Source organism: Sorex araneus, chromosome X, assembly GCF_027595985.1.
Source record: "Sorex araneus isolate mSorAra2 chromosome X, mSorAra2.pri, whole genome shotgun sequence".
NCBI classification, from domain to species: Eukaryota; Metazoa; Chordata; class Mammalia; order Eulipotyphla; family Soricidae; genus Sorex; species Sorex araneus.
The window spans coordinates 241,986,720-241,999,103 of NC_073313.1; the positions used below are offsets into that span (position 1 = coordinate 241,986,720).

Genomic DNA, 12,384 nt, shown 5'->3' on the forward strand with positions numbered 1-12,384 from the left:
CCATTTGTTCTGTGGGAAGAGTAAACTGATTTTTTTCCCCATGAGCAGTGGTTAAGTACAAGCTGTTTCCTTGCAGGAGTTGGCATTTACTGACCCATGGCAGGTAGGATGCAGTTACATATCAAGAAATTGTGACTGCAGTATTACACTGAATCTTACTTTTTCTTTTTTCAGTAAATTCTTTGGGGGAAGAAGTTTGCACAAGTCAGGCAATACTCTACATTTTCATGCTACTTTTTTTATTCTGCTTTCCTTGTTTTGGAACTGGCTAGAAAACAATGCTTTTTCCACTCCTTGAATATCCTTCAGCTATTAGCTGAAGAAAAAATGTTTTGTGAGAAAACTTAAGTCTTTTAGCTCAGAATTTATGGCACACTGAAACTGGCAGACAGAAATTCAGGGGTAGCTGTGTGGCATTCCTGGAACATGACACACAACCCAAAAGTTGGTAATTGGCTTTTTCATTACAAACAAGGAGTGGCCCATTGACTTTCTCTAACTGCTGAAGACTGTATATAGTTACTTGGCTGTGGTACTTGGTCCATCAGGCACTGACTGCTCCAAGAAGTGACAAGGTGACCTAGTCAGGCCATTCCTGGCTAGTTTCCTGGGAGTCACATGGGTGGCATTTCAGTGCCTAACTTCTGTCAAAGCTTATTTTTCTGCCAACAGCTTGAAGATGTATGTACCCGCAAGAGTTTAATCAGGGATGTATTGTAAACAATTTTTGCCTGGCTTAAGAAATAGATTTAATCAGTTAATTATGGATATATTCTCGAACTCTCCTATTCTAAATTATTATTATTATTTTTTTTTGCTTTCTGGGTCATACTTGGCGATGCACAGGAGTCACTCCTGGCTCTGCACTCAGGAATTACCCCTGGCGGTGCTCAGGGGACCATATGGGATGCTGGGAATCGAACCCGGGTCGGCCGCATGCAAGGCAAGCGCCCACCCGCTGTGCTATCATTCCAGCCCCTGTAAATTTTTTAAAAATTTATTTTGTGGTGTCAGAGATATAGTTCCACAGGTACTTGCATCCTATCTCAGTCAGTCCCTAGTACCACGAATGGTCCCCTGAGCACTGCCAGGATTGATCCCTGAGCATAGAGCCAGGATTAAGCCCTGAGCATCACTGGGTATAATCCCAAAACAAAACAAAGCAAAGCAAAACAAAAATGTTTTTGTTTTGAAAGTTTAGAAATGAAATACTTGATGTTATTTGGAAAAATTTAGTTGCATGAACATATGAAAAATGAGGTCACTTGTTTTCCCTTGTTTCTCTATTGTTTTCTTGCTTTCATGACATTTGACACATTGGCAAGTTTACAACTGAGGATTGCATTACTAAAGTTACCTTCATTGGGAATCAGACGTCATTCCTGACAATGTGTCATAGCCAACTAAATCTAGGTCAGCAGAGATTATTTTAGTTTACAGAATTATGCAAGACTATGTATTAGAATAATTTAAAATCCTACAGAAGTAATATGTTGCTTTGGTGTTGGCAAGAAATTAGTACTTGAAACACCATGCTAGCACTTTTTACATACTTTCCGGCTTCACATGATTTTGTTGTATTTATACCTTTTAATTTAAAGAGAGATGTAGGTCCAGGCACTTCTGGTTGAAATGTCCCCTCTGACAGGGTAGTAGTTGAGTGTCTAGATTTCTTCCTGTGGTAAATTATTTTCAGCCTCTACTTTATTGATGCTGAATTCTAGAACAGAGAATGTTCTTTGCCATTCGTTCATTCATTTGATTCTTTGTTTTCTTCATATTAGTTGTCATTCACATATATTTATGTTGCAGTTGAGAAATGCAAGCTCCAATCAGGCAGGAACCGTGTTATAATTTTTTGACTATCATATTCTAGTCCCTAGAAAAGCACCTGCTATCAAATAAAAAAAAATCAAAAGGTTTTAGTTAGAATAGTGCGTAATTAACTCTAATTTGTATTCTATTTGCCTGGAAAAATGTGTTTTAGAGCAATGATAGGAATTGTCTTGGATTATAGTCAGCCATAAATATTTGGTTAGACATGCAGTATTACTTCCGTGATGTTAAAGAATGAGTACAGTAGATTAGAAATTTAACAAACATTTGTATTATTTTCTCTATAGTTTTCAATAAATGGTTGAGGGGCCAGAGAGAGAGAGAGAGAGAGAGAGAGAGAGAGAGAGAGAGAGAGAGTGAGCGAGCATTCAGGGCTTAGGACATTTGCCTTGCATGCAGCTGACCCTAGTTGGATCTCCAGTTGAAAAAGTGTAAGTATAGGACTGTGAATTATAGGAAGAAGATGTGCAGTTAATTTGCGCTATTTTCCCTTTATTCTAATGCTTTTTGGCCAATGTTACTGTGGGGAAAATTAAATCTTTTGCCCTTGATTAGTACCATTGAGAGATGATAAAGTCTAAGAAACTACATAATGCTTAACATATGGTAACAGCAGATCTGTTTTCTAGATTAATGCTTTTAGGTTTATGGGAAACCCTCATTTCATTGCAGTTACATGTGTTCCATATATTGCATTGCCCATTGTTATGTGTAAATTCTGAACTTTAAAGGGGAGAGTTCCTTGTATATAAGATGAAATGTAAAAAGAATATTAAAATGAATAAAAATAGTCTTTATAGTAAATAGTTCCAAAGTCATTCCTTTTATATCTCTTTTGGGGATTTGTGATGATTTTATTAAAGTAATTAAATTATACTTTAATTGAGTTATAACAAAAACAAACTTAGAAGTTAAATACACCTGGGCTCACCCAGGAGAAAGCCTTTGGCTCAAAAAAAGAGATAGGTTCAAAAATGCATGGAATGCTTCAATTTGGCTTGTTAGTACATTAACAGAGTGTTCAGGAAATTAGAGCTTTGGGACCAGATCTACTTTATTGTTGAAGTATTGCCAGTACCTGTACATTCCTCTGACATGCATATTTCACTTAGAGAATAGAGCAACCTCTTGGTATGCTCAGGTGACTGTGTAAATTCCAAATCGGAGAAAATAGAAGTTTTGGCATTAACGTTAAAAAATATCTTTAAAAGATAGATCATAATGACAGATCCAAGAGACAGCCTTCTTGCTGAATGCCTCATGGGTATCTGCATCTTTTCAAATAATATCAGATGAAAACCCAGGTATTACTGAGATGATTAAAGATTTTTGAACAAATAATTAAGAGTACATTCACTTTGCTGTAAATAAAACTATTTAGAAGGAAAGTTCCTATTTTAAAGACTAATCATTTGAGTAAGTGGATAGGTTTTCATACTGCTACAAATAAACTATTGACTTTTAAATATTTGAGAATCATTCAATGTCCTGCTTCATTATCAAAATAAATGCAGCATCCTTCAGATGCATTTTAGATTGCAAATAGTTTATACTTCTCACTGTTACTTTTACTTATCACAGAACTTCCTTGTGCAGGTTAACTTTTAAGTTATTTATATGCCTAACTTTGAGAAAATAAAAGTTACATGGAATGATAAAGAATCTTGGATGCAAATATATAAGACTTTTTTATTTCTGTAGTCCTTTAACATAATATCAACAAAAAGTTTCTTGTAATATTGAAAAATTTTGTCCCACTGAAGATAGTTAGAGAAAATTATAGGTGGCTAAAGTATTTTAAATTTAAACACTTGTAATTTTTTTTTCAGTTAGTTCTTCTGCCCAAATTTGACTATGTCAGATTTCCTTGGGGACTCACATCACAGAAGGAAAAACCTTCTGTCACTTTACCTTAAAAGATGGAAAAAATTGAATATGCACAAGTCTTGTATATAAGAAAATATATATATATATATACACATGTACATCTTTCACCATATATATATTTCATCTTCAGCTTCTAAGCCTATTTTCTTGCCTTAATCAATGTCACTTGTGTGATATAACTTAAAGGGAACTTTTTGTTCATAGGTAATGAGTATTTAGTCTTCCATAAGGTTACACACCCTGAATAATAATAATATAGGATTTATTTGGTCCTGTGACAAAATGATTATCATGTGATCAACGCATGTGTACAATGCTTAGGTTAAACACATATATTAAACACATAATGATGTTTCTTGTTGATGTTGTTATGTAGGAATAAGAACAGTTTTCATCAAACACGTTCCATGATTGAGGTTTAGAAAGTTTTGCACTTTAAATGGGCATTTATTATTTCTACTTGCTGCATCACCTACCCTTACTTCTGTGTTGTGACAATACGTGGGTGAATTGGATGTGATTTCCCAGCATGTAATTGGTCCTCTTGAGCCTTAACCTCTATTTTCATCCATTGTGACTGCAGCTACAGCAATTTTGTCAGAGCACAGAACATTCCATTTAGAGTGATGTGTAGTGCCTTGCTACCTACAATGATTTTTATATGAATAATACAAAGTCTAGAGGTGAAATTAGTAGGCTTGTCCATGACTCAGCCTCTTTCCGGGGAGTGACTCATTCCACATTTATAGATTCCTGACTTGGTGCCACATACCGTACCACACTTAAGTGCCTGAAATACAAACCTGGATTTGCTGGGTTACTGACCTACAGCAGCCCACAGTGTGGGCAGGGAAAGTATGGCATTCGCTAAAAACAATATGGATTTGTCAAGGAATGGAATGGGAGCTTAACAAAATAAGTAAACAAATCCATAAATAAATAAATAAATAAATAAATAAATTGTGCATCCTCAAAACAGCATCCATCAAACTCTTGGTCCTAGAGTCCAGAAATGCAAATTCCAAGGAAGGAGAGAAATGGAGCAGGGAATGAGGAGAGGTGATCTGGAAGAAACACGGGGACCCCCCGGGTCAGGGGCCTTGGACACACTTTGTGGTGGAAGGGAGTATAGGTGAGGTATCTGTATCCATCCAGACCACCAGGTTGACACTCCTGGAAACCTGGAACTAGAACTACAGTAATTCAATCTAGAAATGCATCCCTGTGGAGGCCGGCAGGGGTGGCGGTGGAAGCAAACTGGGCATATTAGTAGAGGGATGCTGGCACTTGGTAGGTTTGGAGTCGGGCTTGGAGAAGGAACACCATAAGCCTAAAACTCTTGTTATTAGCAGCTTTGTATATCATGGTGCCTAAATAAAAGTATACATAAATTAAACATTAAAAAGTTAAATAAAAATCTATAAAAGTTAATCAGTATATAAACAAATAACCAAAAGAACAATATGGGAGTGGGCTGAGAGATGCCCCAGATGGCCGGAGAGCAGTATGTATGTACATGGCAGTCTGGTTCTGTTCGGTGCCCGGCATTGAATGCTCCACGAGCACTGCCTGGAGCAATTCTCAAGCATAGTGTAGGAGTAGACCCTCTTATCCAGGACCCAAACCCCAAATTAAGAAAGCAGAACATAAAGGCAATAGGGAGTAACAGAGAGCCAGTTCTCTCTACCCATCACTTATCTCCACTGGCAAAGTGTGATACTACACAGTCGCAGGGTCTGCCTAGACAACCTGATTCTATGATTTGGAACACAGGCCTATGTTTCTGATTCAATATTAATAGCTTTGTTTTATCCAATATTTATAGCTTTATTTTCCCACCACATTGTTTGTCCACCTTTTAGTCTTCTGTTTTCTGTTACATAAGATTTCACGCTTGCCTATGATATAACATCTTGTGTTCAGCCCACTAGGTTAGTTGTCTGATAAATACCTTAACAGTCTTAGTTTATCAGAAGCTCATACTTAATGTAGACACAGTCTGTAGAGACAGATTGTCACCTGCTGTCTCTCGGCAACCTGATCTTCATTCAGCCTTTCCTGTTTCTAAGAATGTCATCCTCTTTCCGGGAGTCCGTCTCATCTCTCAACAACTTATCTCTTTCTCTTGGTCCTGTGCCTGCCCCAAAGCCCAAAGGGAGGTTCTACACACGGCTGGCTAGGAACTCAGTTGTGTGTGTCCCTTCAGAGTTCCCAAGTTGATGCGGGGGTTAGTGGAAATAAGGTCATAAAAGCAGAGCCATAATTCAACAGAGGCCACAGGTGGACAGAGAAGGAAGCTGTCCACAAGTTGAGAAGAAGGCTTACCCTTCCATGAACCAACAAGGTTGGTACCTTGCAGCCTCCAGAAGTAGGTGAAAATGCGTAACTGCTATTTAAGTCACCCAGTCTGTAGGATTTTGTTATGGCAGCTGGAGAGGACTGACCCATGTACTAGCTGAAGCCTTCTGGCACCTCTGCTTTGATTCCCCTTCAATTTTCTGTAGCTGAGCTTCAATATAACTGATATGCATTTCTTAAGGGGACACTTAAACAGTCTGTTCTTTGATTCATTCAATCTTCAGTATTGCCAGATTAAATTTCCTTACTGAGCAGTTCTTTTCCTTAAAACCTTCCATGGTTCACCGTAATGTACACAAATGTAATTTAAGTACATATTCTCTCGCACGGCAGAGCCTGGCAAGCTACCCCTGGCGTATTCGATATGCTAAAAACAGTCACAAGTCTCACAATGGAGACGTTACTGGTGCCCGCTCGAGCAAATCGATGAACAATGGGATGACAGTGCTATAGTGCTGCAGTGATTCTCCTTCAGTTGTCAATGAAGGTCATTATCCTTAGTACTTTTTACTTAGCCAGTTTTTGCTCATGTATTTTACACTCTAATAAGGTAGGACTGCAGGTGTTAGAGGTTTCCTTCTGCTGTCACTTTGTGATTGCTGAATGCATCATAGTTAACCTCCTCATTCCATGGCCACCTAGCAAAATGCATTGACTTGTTCAAGACCCACCTCAAATATGCCTCCTGTAAATTTTTTTTTTTTTTTTTTTTTTTTTTTTAAGTTTTATTGAATCACCATGTGGAGGGTTACATAGTTCTCAGGATTATGTCGGTTATACAGTTCTCAAACACCCTTCACTTCACCAGTGCCCATCTTCCATCACCAACCCCCCCAGTATACCTGCCGCCCCCTCCCACCTCCCCAGTCCCAACCCTTGCACATGATATGTTTCACTTCGTTTACGCCTTATTTCGATTACATTCCATGTTTCAACACACAACTCACTACCGTTGTTGGGGTTTCCCCCAAAAAAGAAAAGCAGTCCTATTGCCAAGGAGGCATTTGATAGTTCTCCATTGCTAAGAATATAGAGATATTAAGTCCCGCTGTTTGTTACATAGTTTTTCTTTTTCCCCCTTGCCCCGCGCCACCGAGTTCACGCCTGTTTTAGTAATCGCCACGCTGCCTGACAAGGGAAAAAAAACCGAAAAGGATGGTTATTTCCCGTCATCAGCAGGCGTGGGGCTCTGGCTTAGTTGATAGACTTGTAGAGTATCTGCAAGCAGTCTCTGGAACCGACGGTCTTGCGCTGGTGTCGGCTCCGGCTCGAGATTCCACCAGCGTCCCGCTGTTCCTTGTACATAATTTTTCCCCTTATATCCCATTCCCACGCCACCAGGTCTGTTTGCTTAATGGACATCACACTGTAGTTGATGACACACCGTGTTTCTTCCCGAGAAAGAAGAAAATTTCTTCTCAGCCGGCGTGGGGATATAGCTTAGTTCAGTCTAGTGAGATGGCTACCACTTTGATTGCCTTCAATATTTCAGCAATAGACTTACTATTAGGATCTCCCACAAAAGTCCGCCCCATTAGAAAGGAACCATTACATATTGCTCATACTAAGATGACATTAAGTCGCGCGGCCGCGCGGTTTTGGGTTTCTGTATAAAGTCCAGGGAAAGTACAACCAGAAATAACATCACTATAAACTTTTACCCTTTTATGGTGCTCATAAGATGGAGAAACCTAGAGAGAGGCTCGGCGTCTCCGTTTTGCGCTCAGGAAAACCGCGGCCCCTGCGCTGTGCTCGGGAGGGAGGAGTTGAGAGAGACAGGTTAAAAGAATTGGGGGATGCCCGGGTCCCACAGCTTCAGCACGCCGTGGGGTCTCTGGTCCCATGCCGGAATTAGTTCAGTGGGCTGCTTGGGGTCCGAGGGCGCTCCCTCGGGCCCCTCCATCATGCTCCTTCCACAGCCGGGTCCAAAAGGAAGCACACGTGGGGGAGGTGGGTTTAAGTATCTAACTGCGGTGGGCGGGGGTCGCCGCCCCCGCCCCCTGGGGACTCCCGCAAGCGCGCTCACGTCCTGTTTTGGCTGAATCGGCGTCTCCGTTTTGCGCTCAGGAAAACCGCGGCCACTGCGCTGTGCTCGGGAGGGAGGAGTTGAGAGAGAGACAGGTTAAAAGAATTGGGGGATGCCCGGGTCCCACAGCTTCAGCACGCCGTGGGGTCTCTGGTCCCATGCCGGAATTAGTTCAGTGGGCTGCTTGGGGTCCGAGGGCGCTCCCTCGGGCCCCTCCATCATGCTCCTTCCACAGCCGGGTCCAAAAGGAAGCACACGTGGGGGAGGTGGGTTTAAGTATCTAACTGCGGTGGGCGGGGGTCGCCGCCCCCGCCCCCTGGGGACTCCCGCAAGCGCGCTCACGTCCTGTTTTGGCTGAATCGGCGTCTCCGTTTTGCGCTCAGGAAAACCGCGGCCACTGCGCTGTGCTCGGGAGGGAGGAGTTGAGAGAGAGACAGGTTAAAAGAATTGGGGGATGCCCGGGTCCCACAGCTTCAGCACGCCGTGGGGTCTCTGGTCCCATGCCGGAATTAGTTCAGTGGGCTGCTTGGGGTCCGAGGGCGCTCCCTCGGGCCCCTCCATCATGCTCCTTCCACAGCCGGGTCCAAAAGCTAAATTTTTTTTTTTTATTGAATCACCAAGTGGAGGGTTACAAAGTTCTCAGGATTATGTCAGTTATACAATATTCAAACACCCTTCCCTTCACCAGTGCCCATCTTCCATCACCAACCCCCCCAGTATATCTGCCGCCCCCTCCCACCTCCCTAGTCCCCACCCTTGTACGTGATAAGTTTCACTTCATTTACGCTTATCTCGATTACATTCCATGTTTCAACACACAACTCACTACCATTGCTGGGGTTTCCCCCCAAAAAGAAAAAGACAGTCCTATTGCCAATGAGGCATTTGATAGTTCTCCATTACTAAGAATATAGAGATATTAAGTCCTGCTGTTTGTTACATAACTTTTCTTTTTCCCCCTTGCCCCGCGCCAACGAGTTCACGCCTGTTTAGTAATTGCCACGCTGTCTGACAAAGGGAAAAAAACCGAAGAGGATGGTTATTTCTAGTAGAGTGTCTGCTTGCAGACACTCTACTAGACTATCAACTAAGCTCTGGCTTAGTTGATAGTCTAGTAGAGTGTCTGCAAGCAGTTTCTGGAACCAAAGGTCTTGCGCTGATATTGGCTCCGGCTCGAGATACCACCAGCGTCCCGCTGGTCCATGTACCTAATTTTTCCCCTTATTTCCCATTCCCACGCCACCAGGTCTGTTTGCTTAATGGACATCACACTATGTTTGACACCACGCCACGTTTCTTCCCGAGAAAGAAGGATATTTCTTCTCAGCCGGCGTGGGGATATAGCTTAGTTCAGTCTAGAGAGATGGCTACCATTTTGATTGCCTTCAATATTTCAACAAAATACTTACTATTCTTGTTAGGATCACCCACAAAAGTCCGACCCATTAAGAAGGAACCATTACATATTGCTGATACTAAGATGACATTAGGTCGCGCGCGGCCGCGCGGTTTTGGGTTTCTGTCTAAAGTCCAGGGAAAAAGTTGAAGGAGAGAGAGAGAGATTTCCGCATGGGGGACCTGGCGGAAACTCTCAAGTCACATACTGCAGGTTGCTGGTGGGCTGCTGGTGTCCCAAGCAGCTCCCTCCTCTTCGTCAGTCATTCTGGGGGTGCGGGCGCGGAGAAATGGGAAAGCCCACGTGGCTGCACTCTCCCTCCTGTAAATTTTTATCCATATTATAGGATTTTGGTTGATTTTATTTCATTCTTTGATCTTTCATAACTTTTTGCTAATGTGTGTGCATGTGTATGTGTCTAAACTTCTATCTTTATATCTAAACTTTATTTTTTGGGGGGATACTCTTCATAGTCACCCCATCCCATTATACTGTAAGGAAGCTTTTTGATAGCAAACAACTTTGGATTCCTGATTACTAAATGATGTTATTTAGAAAAGCTACTCAGTGCTTGAAAAACACTTAGCATTATTGACAAATAAAATGACACTATATTTTAGAAAATATGCTTGGTTTTTAATTTATTTTGCAACTGCAATATTGCCTACACGTGTATCTCTAAATTGAAATTTAAGCAATTATTTCTATTCCTGAAGCAGTAACAATGTCTGTAAATTTAGACTCTAATGTAACCTGAAATGAGAAGCACAGAAAGTGTGAAAGATGACTTTTCAGTTGACAATTGACCTTAATAATCTAACAGCTAAAATATGTTAGCTCCTTTCAATTTTTATTCCTAGTGAGATGTAAACGAGTGTACTTCAACTTGACATAGGTTTATTACTTAATCTGACCTAATAGTACAGCACAGTTTCTTTTTTGGAAATACAGCTCTGGCAATTAGCACTCACAATTATTTTCTGACATTTCCCCCACCTCACTGTTGTGAAGAAAGAGGCTTATAAGATTAAAAAGTGGCACTCTGAGTGTGCTGATAAGTTAAGCTCCTTGGAGGCAGATGGTGAATCCTATTGGAAAGAATTTCTTTTGAGTTATGCCCAGGGCATTGTCCAGTGAGATACTATACAAGAAGTCTTGACCTCTGTGTTTGAAATGGCAGATGTTCACAGTTAGGATTGAGCCTTCAGGCAACATAAATCTTCACAATTCTCTTTCTGTTTGCTTAATAACTGAATGGGAGAAGGCAGGAGAAGGGACCAGAAAATTATTTACAAAGCAGCTGGGCTTGGTGGTGCAAATAGAAATGTGCCCCTTAAGATAAGCAAAGCAAGCAAACAAACCCCTAAGAAAACACAAGTCCAGAGGTCAAAAAAGAAAGCAGGCTCTCTTAGAACTTTGTTTCCATTCTGTATTTTTAATGCGACTCACTGGGATAAGAATAAAATATTTTCCCCAATTTCTACTGATAAAGACACACTCAGCTACTTCTTTAAATTTTATAAAACATGAGAATATTGCAAGGAATGATGGTTATGCTCTTTATAAAGTAGGAGTAAATTCTAATTGTCTTTCTCTCTAGTGAAATAAGAGACGTAGTAAACTGTCTTAATTTACTGGATTTTTGCTTGTTTCTCTTACAGATTTCATTGATTTGATACAAGACATTTTGCTACTGCTGGCTGAAACAAAGGTTAGTTGTGTATTCATATTGATGGGTAAATAAGCTGTGAAATAAGGTAGAGGTATCTTTAGACAGCTGGGATAGAGTCCGAAGCAGTGTGGTTTGGATGTATGGCCGACTTGGGATCTTGCAAACATATTCCCTTTGTTACTTTTTCTTATTTCTGTAGGTAATCTGATTGCTTTATTGTGTGTGTAATGTATTTTACCTGTGTTGCTAGTTTAATTTTGATTAAAGAGATCAAATTTAAACTTCATTGTTTAGTAAGCATACTTGGAAATAATGACTTCTTACTAAAGGTGTCTAACCTTTTAAAGAATAGTGTGCTTTCTGAATTTGTAGGAAAACACTCCTGAGGCCCACCGTTTGCTAGCCACACATCATCAGGAGCATGTAATTGAAATCTTGCTAATCAACAGCAAATTCTAGTTAATTGCAGAGGCTTAAGATGTCATTTTTTTTGTCCTCGTTCTCATTAATTGCTTTGACTGTGGATTCTAAACAAGCTTACCTAACTTTAGAATAACAAAGTCTTTGGACTTGGAAATTTCATGTGTCTCTTCTGTCTTCTCACAAACATATAAAACAAAATTAAAAGAGAAAAAAAAAAACTATCCTTTGAAGGAACCGAAGGCTTTTGGTGCTCATAAAAGGGCAAGATGCCAGGTGGTTAATCTAAAATTATATAAGCTTTTGGCTAATAATTAACCTAAAGGAAAACATTGATTTTTTAAAATTTCTATTGGTATTATGTAGGAATTTAGTCTTCAAAGCCTATATTTGTCTTTCAAAAATAGTTTCTAAAAAATAGTGGTAAGACATATGTATATACACATTATATGTATGTATATTTTATAAAATATTATATTTGACCTTATTCTGACACCATGTTTCCATCTCTAGTATATCAAAGACACACACAGGAATAGCATCTACTATTATTCTGCTATTATTTCTCTAATTCATTTATAAACTTCTGTCCTTGAAATCAGGATGGATTTAAGCAAACAGAAGAGTTGGAATCATGCCTAGTGATAATTAGCAACTTTGTAAGAAAAAATAGTTTACACAACTTATGGTTTCAAGTCTTTTTTTTTTTTTTGGTAAACTGTGTTATTGAACTATGCAAACATATAGTTTGTAGTTGAAGGTATTGAAAAAATAAGTATTCCCTTATCT

The 12,384-nt window shown here is 40.1% G+C and overlaps 1 protein-coding gene across 2 annotated transcripts in view; it reads left to right on the forward strand.

Moving 5' to 3' along the window:
* The window catches only part of MAP2 (microtubule associated protein 2), a 316,282-nt gene that overhangs the window by 66,188 nt on the left and 237,710 nt on the right, over window positions 1-12,384 (forward strand). For both annotated transcript variants that reach the window (XM_055123372.1, XM_055123371.1), the window contains exon 2: window positions 11,165-11,214. The gene's annotated coding sequence lies outside the window, so the exon portion shown is untranslated. The remainder of the gene's footprint in view (window positions 1-11,164; window positions 11,215-12,384) is intronic.